General features: G+C 36.3%; 1 pseudogene; it reads left to right on the top strand.

Moving 5' to 3' along the window:
* The window catches only part of LOC114053360, an 11,150-nt pseudogene extending 2,758 nt beyond the window's left edge, over positions 1-8,392 (top strand).
* Positions 8,393-8,599: the final 207 nt, after the last annotated feature.

Genomic DNA, 8,599 nt, shown 5'->3' with positions numbered 1-8,599 from the left:
AAAAAAAAAAAAAAAAAAAAAAAAAAAAAAAAAAAAAAAAAAAAAGACAGCAGGCCAGATTTGAACTTTGAGCTGTAGTTTGCCAACCTGAACTTCCGTTGCTGTTCAGTCTTTTCAGTTATGTCTGACTCTTTGTGACCCCATTTGGGGTTTTCTTGGCAAAGATACTGGAGTGATTTGCCATTTCCTTCACCAACTCATGTTACAGATGAGAAAACTGAGGCAAGCAGGGTTAAGTGACTTGCCCAGGATCACAAAAGTTAGTATCTGTGGTCACATTTGAACTCAGGTCTTCCTGATTCTAGGTTCAGCACACTGTCCACTTTACCACCTACTTGCCCATCAACCTGGACTAGAAAGGCAAAATGTAACATACATTTTCAAGCATAATTAGTGTATGGAATTATTTTCATTGACTATTTGTTACAAGGGGGTACTTTGGTGGAAGAGCTTATGGATAGAGTGGAGAAAATGATAGCAATAGTGGGGAGGAAGAAGTCGAAAAGAACATCAATAAAACAGTTTAAAATATATAGAAGAGAGTAGAAAGAGGTTTAGAAGGTAACACAGACAAGCACGGCAGTATTGACACTACTATGTTAAATTTATAATAGAGATAAAGATTGGACCTGTGATTATATTGGCATTTGGAAGAATCAGGTTAGGAAACTCTACATAACACTGCAGGTCAACATTTTCTCTCCAACTTATAAGTCTGGAGAGTTACATAAGGCACCGAAAAGGAATTCACAGTCAATATGTGTTGGAACTAGGCTTGTGATCAAGTAATCCACACAGTCAAATCAAGATCTTCCAGGCTTTGAGGCCAACTTTAAGATACATACAAGCAACATACATATGTGTATGTATACATATATACACATGTATATATGTATATGTAGAATAAGGGGGTGTGTGTATATGTATATAGAGAAAGTATATATAGAAATGTTAATTTTTTTTTTATATTTGCCAAGGTTACAATTTTAAAATTATTATGTTCTTTAAAGAAGAGGCTGACAATGGGTTTTCTCCTTATCATGGTCCTACCTCATCTGCCCAAGTGACCTCATCCATTTTACTTAGGTGTTACCTAAAATATTCTTTGATTATTGTAGAGTTCAACCAAAAATGAGAAACGGGAAAGCCACTAATTTATTCAGCTCCTTGCATCAAAGACTTAGGCCTGGAAGGGATCAACAGTCTCATTGTTTTGCAGATGAAGAAATTGAGAAGCTAAGAAGCTAAATGAGTTGTTCAAAGTGACATAGGAAGAAAATGGAAGAGATGGAACTTGAACCTTGGTCCTCTAACTCTAGGAAGCCAATAAGAAGGTAGTTTTGTTTTTTTTTTTTTTGCTAAATCCTTACTGCTAACTTGAGGGTAGTATGTGTATAAAACATAAGGCATTGGGTTGCCTGAATGAACTCACCATCATCAATAATGCTACCACTACTCCTGTCCTCCAATGTGGTAGTTTATAATGATGGCCTGATATTTCAGGCAAATTAAACTAACTTTGAAGAATTATTTCATACCTATCAAACTGACAAAAATTACTAAAAGCAACAAAACCAAATTCTGTCAGGGTCATGGAAACAGAAGTACATCCATTTGTTGCTGGATAGAGTTAGAGAAGGTATTTTCTTCAACAAGTACTGCGGGAAAATCTGGGAAACAATTTGGTTTAAAAAATAAATTCTTATGAGCATCTTAATACCTTGTACAACAATAAATTCCAAATGGATGAATGATCTAAATATTTTTAAATCACACCATAAAAAGGAAAGGGAAGAGATAGTTTTAATAGTTCACAATCATGGATAGGGCATGTACGGTAGGCGCCAGAGTGTGAAAACATAGCCTATAACTCCACAGTTAATATAAACTACCTTTAGTATGAACAGCAAAAGAAGCTCTAACTATCCCACGGGAACACTTGACCCTGGGCCATGCCTGGTACTATGACTTCTTTGTTTTGTTTCTGTATAATATCTGACCTGGCCTAAGGTTGGCGTAGAGCTCTATCTCTATCAACCTCTTGAGTCAACTCCCCCAATTAACCAAACAAACCCTAATCTACACATATATAACCGTGCTGGCATGGTCTGCTTCTTTCTTTGGTATCTTAGTACCTCCCTGTTATAGTGGGACTATTTCTTTGGATAGTTTGCATACTTAAAATTGGCATAGTTGGCAGAATACTGAAGAAATGGGCTTGGGGAGAGATGACCCAACCAGGGGTCATCCCAGGGCTGATAACCCATATCCCTAGAGGGAGGGGTGGCCTGCATTCTAGAAGCCTTCCTAACACTTGGAAGACAGGTTTATGTGGGGGAAATCCCTGAGGTGGTCACCTGCATCTCAGGAGCAGGAGACCCCTGGAAGACCACTGTCTTACAGGGGAAGGTTTGGAGGATGGTATAGAAAAAAAGGAAACAGAAAGATTCTCTCTCCTCTCTCTCTCTCTCTGTCTCTCTCTCCCTACCATCTCCCAGGATGTACAGGAGAGAGAAAAAAATATATATACAGTGAAGTGAAGATTATTTGGGATATGATTGGTAAAAGCAAGTAGAAGAAAGTAAGAGAAGTGTCAAATATGTATGAAAGAGACAAGACATGCAGTTTTAAAGGGCTTTAATCAAAGTTCACTGGAGGAATACATACATATACACATATATGTATGTGTACATATACACATATATGTATGTGTACATATACACATATATGTAAGGGGGAGAGAGAGAGAGAAAGGAAAAAAGTTTAAGCAAGTAGGGATGAAAGGAAAATGGGTAGAAAGTTAAGAAGGTTGTAGTCTGTTTGCACTGACAGTGTGAACAGAGGTTTTGAAAGTAAAAGATTTGGAAACTTTGGAAAGGAAAGTTTCACGGACACTAAGAGAGAGGCAAAAATAAGAGACTGACACCATTTTTTTACATCTTTGGCAGTAGGCTGAGAGTAGCTAGCCCTGTAATTTGAAGTTCCAGCAGTAAATGACCTGCATTTGCATGATTATTAAGAGGCAGGTTTAAGGGCAGTGTACATGAAGTTTCAAAGTGGAAAAAAAAAAGGAGGGGAGGCTGTAATCTTACACTTTAGAATAGATCTGGAACTTAGAAACTGCCTGTCTATTATTAACCCTTTTATGGTTCATGAAAAGATAAAAGGTTTGTGTACATCAGGAAACAACCAAGAAGTAATTGAGTTTGTTTGGAACATTAATTGGGGCAGCTAAGTGGCACAATGGATAGAGTGCCAGGCCTGGAGTCAGAAAGACTCATCTTCTTTAGTTCAAATCTCACCTCAGACACTTAATAGCTGTGTGACCCTGAGAAAGTCACTTAACTCTGCCTCATCTGTTTCCTCATCTGTAAAATAAACTGGAAAAGGAAATGGCAAACCACTCTAGTATGTTTGCCAAGAAAAGTGGAGTCACTAAGAATTGGACACAACTGAAATGACTGAATAACAACAATGGAACATTTAATTAGATATTTAGAGAGTCCTACAAACTAAAGTTAAATTCTGATCAATTTAAAAATAGTTTTTACATTGGTATATATCTTGAAATTAGAAATTTTGCTATAAATTATATGAGACTCCCATCCATTTTTATAATAGCTTATGTTCATATGAATTTTAAGAACTGCCTTGCTTCCTCCCTACAAAGAGAGAAGCTTATTTAAGGAAGCAGGAGAAGTGAGCCAGAGCCTTCTTGAGAACTCCCAGATAGATGAGCTGCAATAGCTTGGGGAAAATCCTGCTATATGGGTCCGTTACTGAGGGATGAGACTTAATAAGGACTGGAAAAATTATGGAAAAAGAAAAACATTGGTAATTGATGTATGGAAAAAGGTACAAGAAAAGACCTTGTAAACTCCCCTTATTTAGAAACTTCCCAGGTTTCTTCTTTTTAAAATTTATTTCTTTTTTATTTCATAGTATTTTTTCCAATTATATGTAATGGCAATTTTTAGCATCCATTTTTACAAAATTTTAAGTTCTAAATTTTTCTCCCTCTCCTTCCTGTCTTCCAAAAATGCTAAGGAATTTGATACAGGTTTTATGTGCAGTTATGTAAAACATATTACCATATTAGTCCTGTTTTTGAAAGAAGAAACAGACTAAAAGGGGAAAAAAACACAAAAAAATTGAAGAAAGTGAAAAAAGTATGTTTTGATCTGCATTCAGAGTCCATCAGTTCTTTCTTTGAACGTGGATAGCATTTTCCATCATGAGTCTGTTGTAATTATTTTGTTTCATTGTATTGCTAAGAATAGCTAAGTCATTCACAGTTCTTCATCATACAATATTGCTGTTACTGTGTACAGTGTTGTCCTGGTTCTGTTCATTTCACTTTATATCAGTTCATGTAAGTAATTCCAGGTTTTTCTGAAATCATCCTTCTTGTCATTTCTTAGGCCACAATAATATTCCCATTACATTCATATACCACAGCTTGTTCAGCCATTCCTCAGTTGATGGGCATCCCTGTGATTTCCTGTTCTTAGCCACCACAAAAAGAGCTGCTATAAATATTTTTGTACATGTAGGGCTGTTTTCCATTTTTAATGATCTCTTTAGAATATAGACCTAGTAATGGTCTATAATCGTTAATCTATAATCTTTTGTATTTGTTTTTGTAGGCAATAAGAGTTAAGTGACTTGCCCAAGGTCACGTAGCTAGTAAGTGTCTGAAGTCAGATTTGAACTTAGGTCCTCCTGACTCCAGGGCTGGTTCTCTGTCAATTGTACCACCTAGCTGCTTAATTTCCCCCAATTAAATTGTTTCCCAGCTTTCTGCTTTCCTTTTAATTTTGGTTGCATTTGGTTTTGTTTGTGCAAAACCTTTTAAATTTAGTATCAAAATTATCTACTTTACATTTAGTAATGCTCTCTATCTCTTGTTTTGTCAAAAATCTTCCCTTCTCCATAGATCTGACAAGTAGATTACTCCTTGCTCTTCTAATTTGCTTATGATATCATCACCTTTTATGTCTAAATCATGTACCCATTTTGACCTTATCTTGGTATACTGTGTAAGATGTTGGTCTATATCTAGTTTCTGGCATATTGTTTTCCATTTTTTCCCAGAAGTTTTTGTCAAATAGTGAGTTCTTATCCCAGAGGCTAGGGTCTTCGAGTTTATCAAATACTATGTTACTATGGTCATTTGCTATTATGTACAGCTAGATCACCTTCCTTTTCATTTTTTATTATTTCCCTTGATATTCTTGACCTTTTATAATGTGTCTATTACACAGGATAATTACAAGATATTTCAGCATGTAATGAGAAGTTGATTATAGAGTACAAACAATAAATCCCAGAATTTCAGACTTGGAAGGGCCTTTAGCCACCATGAGGTCCAACTTGAACCTAAAAAAGAACCCTTATACAATATAACCAACAAGCAATCATCTAGCCTTTGCTTGTAGACCTCTAGTGAGGGGAAACTCATTACATCCCAAGGCAACTCCTTCTACTTTTATATGGCTCTAGTTGTTTGGCAGTTTTTCACCTTACATCAAAATTAAATGACCTCTGCCACTTTCACCTATAAATTCTATTTAAAAATATAATTAATTCATTTTTAATTTTCAATATTCACTTCCACAAGCTTTTGAGTTTTAAATTTTCTCCTCCTCCCTCCCCTCTTCCTTTCCCAAGATGAAATGCAATCTGGTATAGGCTCTACATATACATTCCTATTAAACATATTTTCACATTAGTCATGTTGTGAAGAAGAATTATAGTAAATGGGAGGAACCACAAGAAAGAAAAAACAAAACAAAACAAAACGGAAGAAAAAAAAGAGCAAATAGCATGTTTCAATCTGTATTCAGACTCCATAGTCCTTTCTCCAGATGTGGATAGCATTTTACAACATGAGAGTCCTGGTAAATTTCTATTGCTTATTGGAACACCATGAGAGTGATAATAATTGTATCTAGCTCTAAGCTGTGATTAGTGAAACTTGTTATTTGAGGTAAAATCTCTTGAGACTATAATTGATAATGTTTTAAGTTTTGAATTCAGGTATAGCTGTCTGATGGATCATTAAGTCAGTAATCCATCATTTCAAGAGAGATGCTACAACATACTTGTAAGGAGTGTGATCCTAAACTGTGATAGGTGGATGTCTGTATGTGGGGGAAAAAAAATTGAGGGAGTGACTTTGGCATGACTGAAGGTAGAATCCTCTTAACTCGATTTCTTCATTGTGTTACTTTCTTTTGAACAGGAATGTTTCCCACTTGATTAATCCTGAGTCTGGCAATGAGACGGGATTGTTGTTATTGTTCGTCCTTTTGAAGAGGACCAACAACATCACAGAATAATGTCTTGACATGCATGTGAATTGGATTTCAGTGAGGCAGAGCTGCATAAAGTTGTCAGCCTCACTCTCTCTTCCTGAGTCATTGGAGTCCAGTAGCAAGATAAAAGTCAAGACAACTGGTGGTGGTTAAGCATACAGTGGATGACCTTGGTGTCTTCAAAGTCTTACCAGGCTCTAAGTGTGACACAGCCCTTACTTCAGCTGCCTTCCTGGCCATTGGAACAGATTGCTGTCATCCACCCATTCCACTGGAGGAAGTTTTCACATGTTTGAAGTAGACATCCCCCTAACTTACCAATGGATTTGAGGCCTGTCAGTTACCCTCAACCTGGTTGAATTCATCAACTGAGATGGTTTTGCCAGAGTGTGGCCACAGCACATGCTAGAGATTCTTGAAGCCACAGATGACAGTTGGGTGATAACTGGACATCAAAGGTGGATGAGCCCTGAAAAGGGCTCATTCCAGCAAGCCCTCATTCCAGAGATACTAGTCCTCCCTGAATACCAGAATTGTTATTTCATGATTGGTTGTCAACTGTGACTCTTACCTGAAATCAAACAAAGCTAAGGATACTTTATCCTGGTATATGTGAGTTGAATCATTCTGTGCCCTTAGACTTAGGCCTAGAGGACCACTTTTGATGCTGCAATAATCATATTCATGCTTTTTCCTTCTATAACAAATTTCTGTAATCAGGGCAAGTGGTCAATGGAAAACAAGCACATTGCAATTTTGTAAGATATTATTGTTTTCAATCTGAATGTGTAGTCATATCATATCCAAACAACTAAGCAGATTAGTGCTTGGGCTTGTCATCTGCCCACTCATATATAAGAGTAAGTCCATGAGGTATCTCATTCTTTCAGAATTATATGGGAATAATTGGACAAAGATTAAATAAAAAGGCTTGTGAAAGAAAGATATGAATCTGTTCATCTGTGAGGTTAAAGTCAGAAACCTCTTCTGTTTAAATTAAATTTAATTTAATTGCAATTTCATTGCAATCAGTCATCTTAGTGGAGAGTAATGTTTGTGTAATATCTGATCCATTTGAATACAGTTAACAACTGAACATATTTTACCACAGGCAACCCATTTGATATACTGTTCTCTGTACACAATTGGGAATTAATTACTCAGTGTATCCACGCATCCCATCCCAGATCTTTTGTTCCATTTGGAGTAAAGTCTTGTAAGTAAATTCATTTGTGTGACCAGATAAAGGATAAAATACAAAACAGACTTGCCAACGATTATATAAAATTTAAAAGTTCTTGCATAAATAAATTTAGCTAGAATCAGAAGAAAATATAAGGATTAGAAAAAACATTTACATTAAATGACTCTGATTAAAGTTCAATGTCTAAAATAAAAAAGAAATTGACACAAATATACAGATATTGCCAGCACTACCCTATCAAAGATCTTTGTGGGTGGTATTATTGAATACAACATAAGAAGCTACTTTGAACACCATAGAAAAATTGAAGTGATTGAAATCACGACTGACCAATGAAGCGTCAAGAAAAGGGTCTTTACTTTTGTGACTCTTGATGACCGTGACTTTGTGGATAAGATTGTCATTCAAAAACACGACACTGTGAATGGCCACAATTGTGAAATACAAAAAGCCTTGTCTAAGCAAGAAATGGCCAGTGCTTCCTCTAGTCAAAGAGGTCTAAGTGGCTCTGAGCATTTTAGCATTGGCCAGGGAGGTGGCTTTGGTGGAAATGATAACTTTGGCTATGGTAGAAACCTCAATGGTTGTGGTGGTTTTGGTGGCAGTTGGGGTAGTGGAGGATGTTGTGAAAATTCAGATAACTACAATGGATTTGGCAATGATGGAAGCAACTTTGGGCATGGTGGAAGCAATAATGATTTTGGCAATTACAACAAGATTTTCAAACTTTGATTTCAGGAAGGAAAGAAATTTTGGAGGCAGAAGTTCTGGACCTTATGGTGAAAGGCAGTATTTTGCCAAATTATGTAATTAGGGTGGCTATGGTAATTCCATCAGTACCATTAATTATGGCAGTAGCAGAAAATTTTAATTCTTTTTAGGAATAAAATGTAGCAGGAGAGAAGGATCAGAGAAGTAATAATAATAATAATAGTTGCTGTTGTGGCGTTTTCAATTGTGTCCAACTCTCCATGACCCTATTTGGAGTTTTTGTAAAAAGATACTGGAGTGGTTTGCCATTTCCTTCTCCAGCTTATTTTACAGATGAAAAAAACTCAGGCAAACAGGGTGAAGTGAC

Source organism: Vombatus ursinus, unplaced genomic scaffold, assembly GCF_900497805.2.
Source record: "Vombatus ursinus unplaced genomic scaffold, bare-nosed wombat genome assembly UNPS02014811.1, whole genome shotgun sequence".
Taxonomy (NCBI): Eukaryota; Metazoa; Chordata; class Mammalia; order Diprotodontia; family Vombatidae; genus Vombatus; species Vombatus ursinus.
This window is presented reverse-complemented; position numbering and strand designations above follow the sequence as displayed.